Source organism: Alligator sinensis, unplaced genomic scaffold (assembly GCF_000455745.1).
Source record: "Alligator sinensis unplaced genomic scaffold, ASM45574v1 scaffold866_2, whole genome shotgun sequence".
Classification (NCBI taxonomy): domain Eukaryota; kingdom Metazoa; phylum Chordata; order Crocodylia; family Alligatoridae; genus Alligator; species Alligator sinensis.
Genome location: NW_005841900.1, coordinates 2133702 through 2143792, shown reverse-complemented (window position 1 = coordinate 2143792; position 10091 = coordinate 2133702).

The following is a 10091-nucleotide window of genomic DNA, read 5'->3' as shown; positions in this document are numbered from 1 at the left end:
ACGTGGTATCCAGGTGGCTCTTTCAAACGTGCGATCTACCTCTCTGGCGGAGTGTCCTTGCTGGGTGAAAGCCTTTTTAAGATTGGTGAGGTGGCGATCCCGGGTGTGCTCTTCAGTGCAAATGCGGTGGTATCTGAGGGCTTGGCTGTATATCACAGCTTTTTTGGTGTGTTTAGGGTGATTGCTGGATCTGTGCAGATATGTATGTTGGTCTGTGGGTTTCTTGTATACTGTGGTCTGTATTTTACCCTTCTGGATACTGATCATTGTGTCTAAAAAGGAGATGTTGGTGCTGATGTATTCTAAAGAATGTCGGATGGAGGGATGGTGACTGTTGAATTTCTGGTGGAACTCATCAGAGATTGCAGGTTTTCAGTCCAAATGATGAAGGTGTCATCGATATATCTTAAGTATAGCAAGGGTTTGATGGTGCAGTTCTTGAGGAAGTCTTTTTCCAGGTGACTTATAAAAAGGTTGGCATATTGTGGGGCCATTTTAGTGCCCATAGCTGTTTCCATCATCTGGAGGAAGTATTGATTAGGGTCTACACACGCCAGTGCTCCTGGATGAGTTTACTGTAGAGTAATTTTCTCTGGTAATTTACTCTAGAGTAAACCCACCCTGGGTAGGCAGCTACTTGTGTGGGGAAGTGGGAGAAGATTTGCTGCGCATGGCAGCAGTCTGCTCCCACCCCCACCAGCCCTGCACTGGCCCCCTGCAGCAGACAGGGGGAGCTCTAGGCACCCCCTAGGTACTATCCCAGTGGCTGGCAAGGAGCACAGGGCCAGGATACAGCTGTCTCCTGGTGGGACCTGGGAGATTGCTGCTGGGGTGAGCTTTACCACCAGAGCCCAGGTGGGGACACTATCCCCCTACCTCAGCAGCAGGGAGCTCCTGGCCCCAGCTCCCCGATTGGAGGCAGGGGCCTTGGAAAGAGCTGCAGGGGAGGGTTAGGTCCCAGCCCCCTACCCTTCTCCACTGGTGGTGAGCTAGCTGCTAGTTGCCCCACTGCAGATCCAGGCAGGGGTCCGGAACCTGCCTCACCCCTGCAGATCTTTCCAAGCCCCTTGCCTCAATTGCCCAATCGGGGCATGGGGCTGGGTCCTGCCTCTGACTGGGACAGTTCAACAAACACTGGTGCACCCTCACCACCCACCTCAAGTTTGCGGAGGACAACCTTCCCCAGGTTGTCATCGCAACCTATGTGCTGCATAAGATCTGTGAGTCCCAGGGGTAGCTCTTCCATGAGGCCTGGGCAGAGGAGGTGCAGTGGCAAGAACACCTGCAGCAACAGCAACAGGCCCCCCTGCCAAGACCCTGGGTAAGCTGCACAGCCACCACCAGGGGCCAGGCCACCAGGAGCAAGAGGCTCCTGCTGAGCACGGCCCTCCACCCCACACCCCCAGAACTACACTCAGTGCAGACCTATCTCAGAAGAACAACAGTTTGTATTCCCCCCAACAATAAAACACCCTCTTCCCTGTGCAAACTATTTACAAAGTGCTTTGTGTGCTGGCCCAGGGTGGGGGGATATCAGGTGGGGGCACCTAGGGGGCAGAGCCCAGGGACAGGCTCCCAGAACCCCAGCCTCTGGCTGCTTCCCTGTGCATGTGGATGCTATGACATGTCCGACAGGTTGGGAGCTCACCCAGGGACAATGGCAGCAATGGTCCCCCAGCACAGGTGGCTCCATCTCTGGCAGCTGGTGTCCAGGGCCAGAGCACCAAGGGCAGGAGCCAGGACAGGGGCTCCTGGCTACTAGTGGCAGTTCAGGACTTTCTTCCAGCCCCATGGCGGGAGGGGGGATGCTGCTGGGAGGCAGGAGGCTGCCAGGTGGGGCTAGAGTCGGGGGCCAGGCAGATGGTGGCCATGGCATAAAAGTGACTACCATGGCCAGAATGGTGTCCAGCACCTGGTGGTTGTCATCCATGGCCTGCACTGCCCAGACCAGGATCGTGTTCTGCTCCCACAGCTCCTCCAGCTGTTCGTGCTCCAGGGCCAGACCCTGTGCTTGGAACTCCTGGTCCACCCAGTCCCATGCCTCCTTGCAGGTGATGTGCTCTGCCCTCCAGGTCCATGAGTTCTGCAGCTGATCCTCCAATGCTGCCAGCAGCTGGTCCAGGAAGATGGTGCATTCCTTTGTCTGCCTCTGGCAGAGCTGATGCATTCTCAAGGCCCCGGCTGTGAGCAGTGCTGACCTTGAGGCTGCATTATGGCTGCCAAGGGCAGCCTCTCCCCTGCATGCAGCTGCAGGACCTGCAGAACTATGAAACAGAAGCTGTTTGTGAGAGTTTGCAACATTTTTTCAATAAGTTGCTTTGTATCAGAGGTCATGCACTGTCCAGCCTCAGATCCGGGGTCGGGCATGCATGGGTGCCCAGGGATCATGGTAAGTCAGCTAGACATCCCTGGGCCTAAGGGGTACCAGCTGAGCCCCCACATCCCTGCATACTCCCCAAGGGCCAGCAGGCTGCTGGGTGCTGGCAACAGGTAGCCTGCCTCCCCCAACCCATTCCCAGGGCAGGACAGGCCAGACTCCTAGCAGCACCTGCTGCCACAGCTCCAGACCCTGCTTTCCCCATTCCTCCTGCAGGCCAGCCACTCTCCTGTGCTGCTGCCAAGCCCACAGTGCCCAGGCTTGGGGGGAATAGGGCTCCTGGATGACTGGGATGAGAGCTGCCCATGCCCTCACCCTCCACGCAAGGGGCCTCTCCAGGAAGGCCTCCCAGATGCCCCCGCCTCATGCCAGCACTGCACCTCAAGCATGCCCCTTCATTATGTGTCTTGGGCATAGTACAAGGAGCTGTTTGCATAGACTGAGAGGTGCCTGATCCACTACATCCTGCTGCTGATCACCATGGTGCCCCAGGCACATTTGCAAACCTGGCACAGGATCCTGAGCTTTGATGGTGCAGGGGGCAAGCCTGGGCTGCCTTGCAACCTCTGCTACCACCTGGAAAGCTACCTGTGGCTCCACTACATGTCCCTGTCCCCCGCAGCCAAAAAGGACATTGCTGCTGGCATTGGCACGTTCCTTGTGTTGTGAAAAGCCTGTGCTCATGTAGCTGCAGGGGCATGGGTTGCTCAATAAAGTTCTGCACTGTCTTCTGCCTCTTTGCATGCTGTGGTGGGGGAACCTGGGGCCAGGGGAATGCAGCCCAGCTGGATGGGGAGGGGGACAGCCAGGGCCTTCCCCTCTATTGAAGGGCTTACCACATGGCAGGGGCTGGCATGGCCGGAGACTCCACTCCCTGCTTAGATCCATGCCTTGGTTGGTGGCAGTGGTGTGAAGCTCTGGGTGGTGTCTTTGGATGGCAGGTCATAGTGTGCAGGTGCCTGGCTGGGGGTCCCCCTTGGGGAGGACTGGCACTGTTGGTGGCTGGCGGTGTCATGGCAAGCTGTGCCTCATGTCTGGCCCTGGGGCTGTGGACCTATCAAGGCAGGCACTAGTCCAGGCTCCCTGAGCTGCTGGTGGAGACTGCAGTATGGGAGGTTGGCAGGATGGGCTGCTGGATGCCTGAGGAGCCCTCCCCCAGTAATGTGTCACCAAGACAGGGTAGGGGCTCAGGCAGGCCACCTGTGCTACTATAAACAGTATGGCTGCAGCCTGGCTCCCAGGGCACAAGGATCTCTATCAGGCTACATAAAGAGCACAGACTTGCGGGCACTCCCGGACCAATAGTCATGGTTGGTCACAGTGACCCTCATGCCTACAAGGTCTTGGCTTTTATGTAGCATGTGCCTGCACTCCTGCATCCAGCCTGACAGCCTTTTATAGACATAGGCATTGGAACACCCCTCTCCCCCGCACGAACTGGCGCTGCACCTCTGCCTCACCCCACAGCACTAGAAGGTCACCAGTCTCCTCTTCCAACCAGTTTTTGTTTAGAATAATTTTAAATTTTTTCTCTTGGAGATTCCTTCAGCTTTATTACTTTGACGGGTCCCTATTTCCATTTTCTCCCACGTTGTTGCCCTTGAAACCTCTACAGGTGACAAATTCCCTCCCTACAAAAGTTGAGAAAGAAGCTTCTGGGCCAGGGAATGAAGGCCAGGAAATGAAAGACAAAACTGAAATTCTAAACCTCTGCATTGTGGTGCTAATTTTAGTAGCCCAAGAATTTACCATAATGAGAGAGAGGACTTCTTTATTGTCCTCACATCACACTTCATGTTTTTGGGATGTGGGCTTATAATTGTAGTTGGCCAGGGGTGATCCTGGGTGTTGAAAACCTACCAAAATACTTTGAAATCTATTTCTATATGTACAATAGTTTAAAATAAGTAACGTACCATTCTAAGAATGTCTCTTTAGATTACTTTAACATTATGCTTTAGTTTGCAACAATGTTTTAACATTGCCCCTTGCTTATCCAGTTGAACCTGGAGGAAGAACATGCTAAATCTGCTTTATGGGTATTTTTGTCCATTGCTGACAATTTTAGAACGGCCTGTTGTGAGGATCGAGTTTACCAGTATTGTAGCAATCTGCCATCCATGGCCATGATTTGGGTACAGACAAATAATATAGATTTATTGGGTTTGCTAAGCATACCAATAACCTCCTACAGAAATCTTATAGAGGGACATCTTACCCACCTTGATAAACTACTGTTTGATCTCTGATGAGAAAACTAGAAGCAAGTGTCAAATATTATGATTCTGAATATTATTCCAGGTATCAGAATTTCACCCAGGAAGCCAAAAACAAACCAAAAGGGCTTTCTATCTGTCTAAATACCCTATACCTTGAGAAAAAGAATAGAAAAAAAAATCAACCAACTGCTGTGGTGGCTGGGGCCATCCAAGTTGACATTTGCTAGTCGCCAGCTTACTTTGGAGTCTGTCCTTGGGGACTGGGGCATCTAAAGCCCTATACATTTCAGGAGTATTCAGATCTAAATCCTGAAGGCCGGAACAGCCATTCTGCTTTTATTTCTGACCTAAATACAAAGGAAGAAGGGAAACACTTCCTTCCTATTTCATGGGAGCTTATTCCATGGGAATTTCACTCTTCAAGACAGATAACACCTCACACGATCAAGAGAACCATGTGGCATTTGTATCATTTGGTGGCATAATACTGTAAATTCATGAGACTTCATTGTTGCTTAGCCCCAGGCTTAGGTCTGACAACACTTCAAATCTACACCCTGATGTGGAGTATAAACTTAATCTGCATCCTGTAGCGATCATTAAGATTAGTAAACACAGGCATCCATGAATGAAAAAAACTAAACAAGCTTTATTTGTGGAACAGTAGGCAATCATTGCAGACCCTGGGCATGTCTACACATGCACATTTACTGCACAGTAACCAAAATTACTGTGCAGCATGGGCGCGCGTCTACATGTGTACACCCATACTGCGCAGTAAATATGGTGACTTATGCCAACTCGAGCATAAATTTGATACCTGTATCATGCAGGTATCAAATTTATGCCCAATTAGTTACTGTGCAGTAACGCACATGTAGATGCTTTACTGTGCAGTAACTGTGTATGTGGACTGACTTAGGACTAAATTTAAACCCAAGTCAGTACACAGCGTTAATGCGCTTTAATGCCTGCATGTGTAGATGCCAGCCTTTTCCCGCTTACTGCACAATAAATTTAAGCTGGCATAAATGGACTTGTAGACACACCCCCTTTGTCTCTTTCTAACTCAGGACTGTCCAAATTGCAGGTCATGTGTGGCCCCCAAGGTCTCCCAGGCTCCCAGTCCAGGGGTTGTTCCATACTTTGCTCTCCTACTACTGCTACCCAGGTTCCTGGGCTCCACCTCTCCCTACCAGTTTCCATTACTTGCCCCCACCTCTAGGGGTAGGCTGGAGCAGTGCAGCCTGTGGGGCTGAAGGAGGTGTCCCAGTTCCAATGGGGACCCTGCATGGCATGGAGTTGCCAGTGTGGCACAGTGGGAGTTGCCCAAGGCTTGATGGGAGGGGAGGGAAAGCCGTAGATGTTGTATCACATCCACTCAGTGTGGCTGGGGCGGGGACTGTTGGGTGGGGCTTCACAGCACAGTAAAGGCCCATGCAGTGCAGTGGGGGGGTCTCACATGGTGTGGTGGGGGCCCTGCATGCATATAGCCCAGTGGGGTGTGCAGCCTACACAGTGTGTAATGGGGGACCTACAGTCCCTGGCCACTTAATTGTTGGTCAGCCCTACTCTTACTAGCTACTTAACTGAAGGACCATTTCCGAATTACCAACTTCCTCAGAGCCCTTAGTTAGGGCACATCTCTAAATTATAATTTGTATCACTACAGGTCTGATTACCACTTACTCAACGCTACAGTTATTTAGCCCTGACCTTAATGACTACAGAGCCATCCTCCATTTAAGAAATCATGATGTGGCACCTCTGAAAATATGGAAGTATGTACTAATATCAGAGGGATGTGATGGTCCCGGAATTAAACAAAAGACATGGATTTCTTTGGGGTCCAACTGCACAGTTGGGACCCACTGCACAATTGGGATAGAGTTAAACAAGTTTTGAATGTAAGACTTGCTTCCTCAGGTCCTTATTCAGGATGTATATGCTGCAGTCCTGACAGAACTCAGTAAAAGATCTTTGGAGAGATACAGCTGGCCATGGTACATTGTGGTGATTTACCTACTAAGTCATAAGGTAGCTAAGACTTAACTGCTGATCCCTACTTCAGTAAGAACAAGAAACAGTGAAAATAATGAATGTAGCAATTATGGTTCCAATTCTGAAGCCAGAAAAAGAAAGCTTTAGAAAAGATTAGTCAAGACAACAGACCTGCAAGAAAATTCCAGACCTTGGCACTGGCAACAAGCCAGATAAATACCAAGCACATTCTGTATCCGGCCATGAATGCTGGAATATATACAAAAAAGAGCAAAGTACATAAGGATAAACACAACGGCTTGGAACAGCTTAGAAGTTAATACACTGCAGTAAAGTAATTAAGTAGCACGAAGGAAACACAGTTCTCCCCACAGTCATAAATAATGCTGCATGCTCGCAGCTGACTCAACCCTCTCTCTCTGACTTCTGCTACATTCAGCAGTTGTTTTTGGTAAAACAAACACTGCTGTAAAAATGTGTGAGAAATATAAATGTATGTATTTGCTGCAAGTCTCTCTGTTGCAGTGTATTTTGAGGTGAAGGCACATCCAGAGCCAAATCCCAAGCTCCTATGCCACCAGGTATCATGAAGAGAGCATCGACATATACATATTACCTTACAAAGCTGTGAGGTACTGATCTCCCACAGTTCTTGTCTAGCTAGTTGGGAGGTTATTGCCTTGGTTTGTCACTGAACATGTAGTGTAGAATACAAGACTCCAAGTCCCCTTAACTATCAAGTATCAATAAACAAGATGTTTTATCTCTCATTCGATTGTTCCTTCTGAAATGTTTCATGCTGCTTTTTTTCTGTAATAAAAAATCTATATGCTGTTGGAGTAGTGTCATTAGAACTATAATCCTAACTATTCTTGTTATCCTCATTAGTTATTCATGCCACTAAATTGCCACTTAGCAGAAATTTCAGATTTCCTATCTCAATTCCAGGCGTTAAAAGGAACAAGATCAGGAGTATCCATATGGTCATTTGAAGACAGGCTACTTGTCAACAAATCATTACATTAAACAAATAAATAATTTGTTTGATGCACATTGGGAGGGGAAGTAGTTACAGTAGGACGAGTCTGACCATTGTCATGTGAACCTTCTTGAGAGAGGTATAGATGGTGCAATATCCACATACAGTTCATATAAAACAGTTCATATATACATTGAAGAGGGAGATGTCCAGTGTGGTGCAACAGAGCCTGTTTTTATTTTTTAATGGAATGGAGAGAAAAATAAACAGCGTATTACTTACATTGGTAGAGGATATAGCTAATAAGGTGCATTTATGTTTCATAGATTTCATAGACATTAGGGCTGGAAGGTACCTTGCAAGATCATCTGGTCCAGCCCCCTTCCCAAAGGGCAGAAAATCAGCTGGGGTCAAATGACCCCAGCAAGATAATCATCCAAATGCATCTTGAACTTGTCCAGAGTAGGTGCTTGCATCACTTCTGGAAGGGAGTCTATTCCAGACTCTGGAGACTTGGATGTTAAAGAAGTCCAGTCTAAAACAGTCTTCCAGCGGTTTGTGACTGTTGGACCTTGTTTTCTCTAGGGGAGGCCTGGTGAACAAATGTTATCCCAGATCCTGATGTACACCTCTGATATACTTATAGGCTACCACCTAGTCCCCCTTGAGCCTACGCTTTTCCAAGCTGAAGACTCCCATGCCTCTCAGCGTCTCCTCATAAAGTCTGCTCTCTTGACCTCTGATCATGCACGTGGCTTTCCTCTGGACTCTCTTGAGCGTCTACATGTCCTTTTTGAAGTGTGGAGCCCAGAATTGGATGCAGTACTCTATTTGCGGCTTCACCAAGGCTGAATAAAACAAGAGAATGACAGCTTGGGTTGTGTTTGAGATAGATGCAAGCCACTGTTTTATTTATTTTGCCAGCTGAACCATTGGTGGCTCATATTCATCTTGTGGTCAGTCGTGAACCCCAAGTCTCTTTTGGACCTTGTTCTCGTGTTTGAAGCACTGCCGAGCCTATAGGTACGATGTGGGTTCTTTCTCCCAAGGTGGAGTACCTTGCATTTCTCTATGTTGAAGGATATTAGGTTTATATCCGTCCACCTTACAAGCCTATCCAGGTCAACCTGAACCCCCAGCCTATCCTCCAGGGTAACCGCGCTTCCCCATAGTTTGGTGTCATCTGCAAACTTAGCCAGTCCACTTCTGACACCCAAATGCAGATCGTTAATGAATATATTAAAGAGTACTGGTCCCAGTATTGAACCCTGAGACCCTGATGCCACTGGTCACCATACACCATGTTGACTTAGTTCCATTGACTTTCACTCTCTGGGTCTGGCTGCAGAGCCAGTTCCCCAGCCATTGGACCATAAGGTTGTTGAGGCTGCAGTTCCCCAATTTTGCCATGAGGACATCATGGGAGACCAAGTCAAAGGCTTTTTTTAAATCCAAGTAAATGATGTCAACCTCTCCCCCCTGTCCAGGTGACGTGTCACCTGATCATAGAAGAAGATGAGGATGGTCAGGCATGACCCACCCATAATGAAGCCGTGTTGGCTGTCTCTCAGAATGGTGCCTTCTGTCAGCCTGTTGTTGATAGATTCTTTGATAATTTTTTCCAAGATCATCCCAGGGATTGAGGTCAAACTGATTGGCCTGTAGTTCCCTGGATCTTCCTTCCTTCCTTTCTTGAATATTGGCACCAGTATATTGGCTGTCTTCCAGTCTTCAGGAACTTCTCCTGAGCACCATGAGTTCTCAAATATCTGTGCCAATGGTCGAGCTATGATGGCAGCCAACTCTTTTAGCACTTTTGGGTGCATTCCATCAGGGCCTGCTTTCTTATGGCTGTGCAGCCTCTCAAGGTGTTCCCTCACAAGGTCTTCACCAAATGTAGACATATGGTCACCCATACCCTCTTAGTCCTGTGTCCTGGGGACACAATGGTGGAAGTCTAGTACAGACCTCCCACCCAAAGTCAAGAGCTTGACCAGGAGTTCACCCGGGAACTGGCTGAGGCCACATGCTCCAGGACCATGGTTGTCATGGGTGACTTCAACTACCCAGACATCTCGTGGGAGGATCACTCAGCAAAATCCAAACAGTTGCAAAGCTTCCCATTGTGTGTGGATGACCTCTACCTGACTCAAGAAGTCTACGGGCCAATGAGAGGTAAAGTGCTGCTCAACCTGGTACTGGCAACTGGGGATGACCTAATCGGTGACCTAGTGATCGATGGGAAGTTGGGTGACAACGACCATGAACTGATCACCTTCACCATCCACCGTAAAGCTGGCAAGTCAGTCAGCAACACTGAAGTCCTTGACTTCAAGATAGTCGACTTTGACAAGCTCAGGAGGCTTGTCAGTGAGGCCCTAAGGAACCACGACCCCAGGAGGAGGGGAGTTCAGGAAGAGTGGTTGCTTCTCAAGGGAGCAATCCTCAATGCACAAGCTAATTCTATTCCATCTCGGAGGAAAGGCAGCAAGAGGGCACAGCAGCCCCCCTGGCT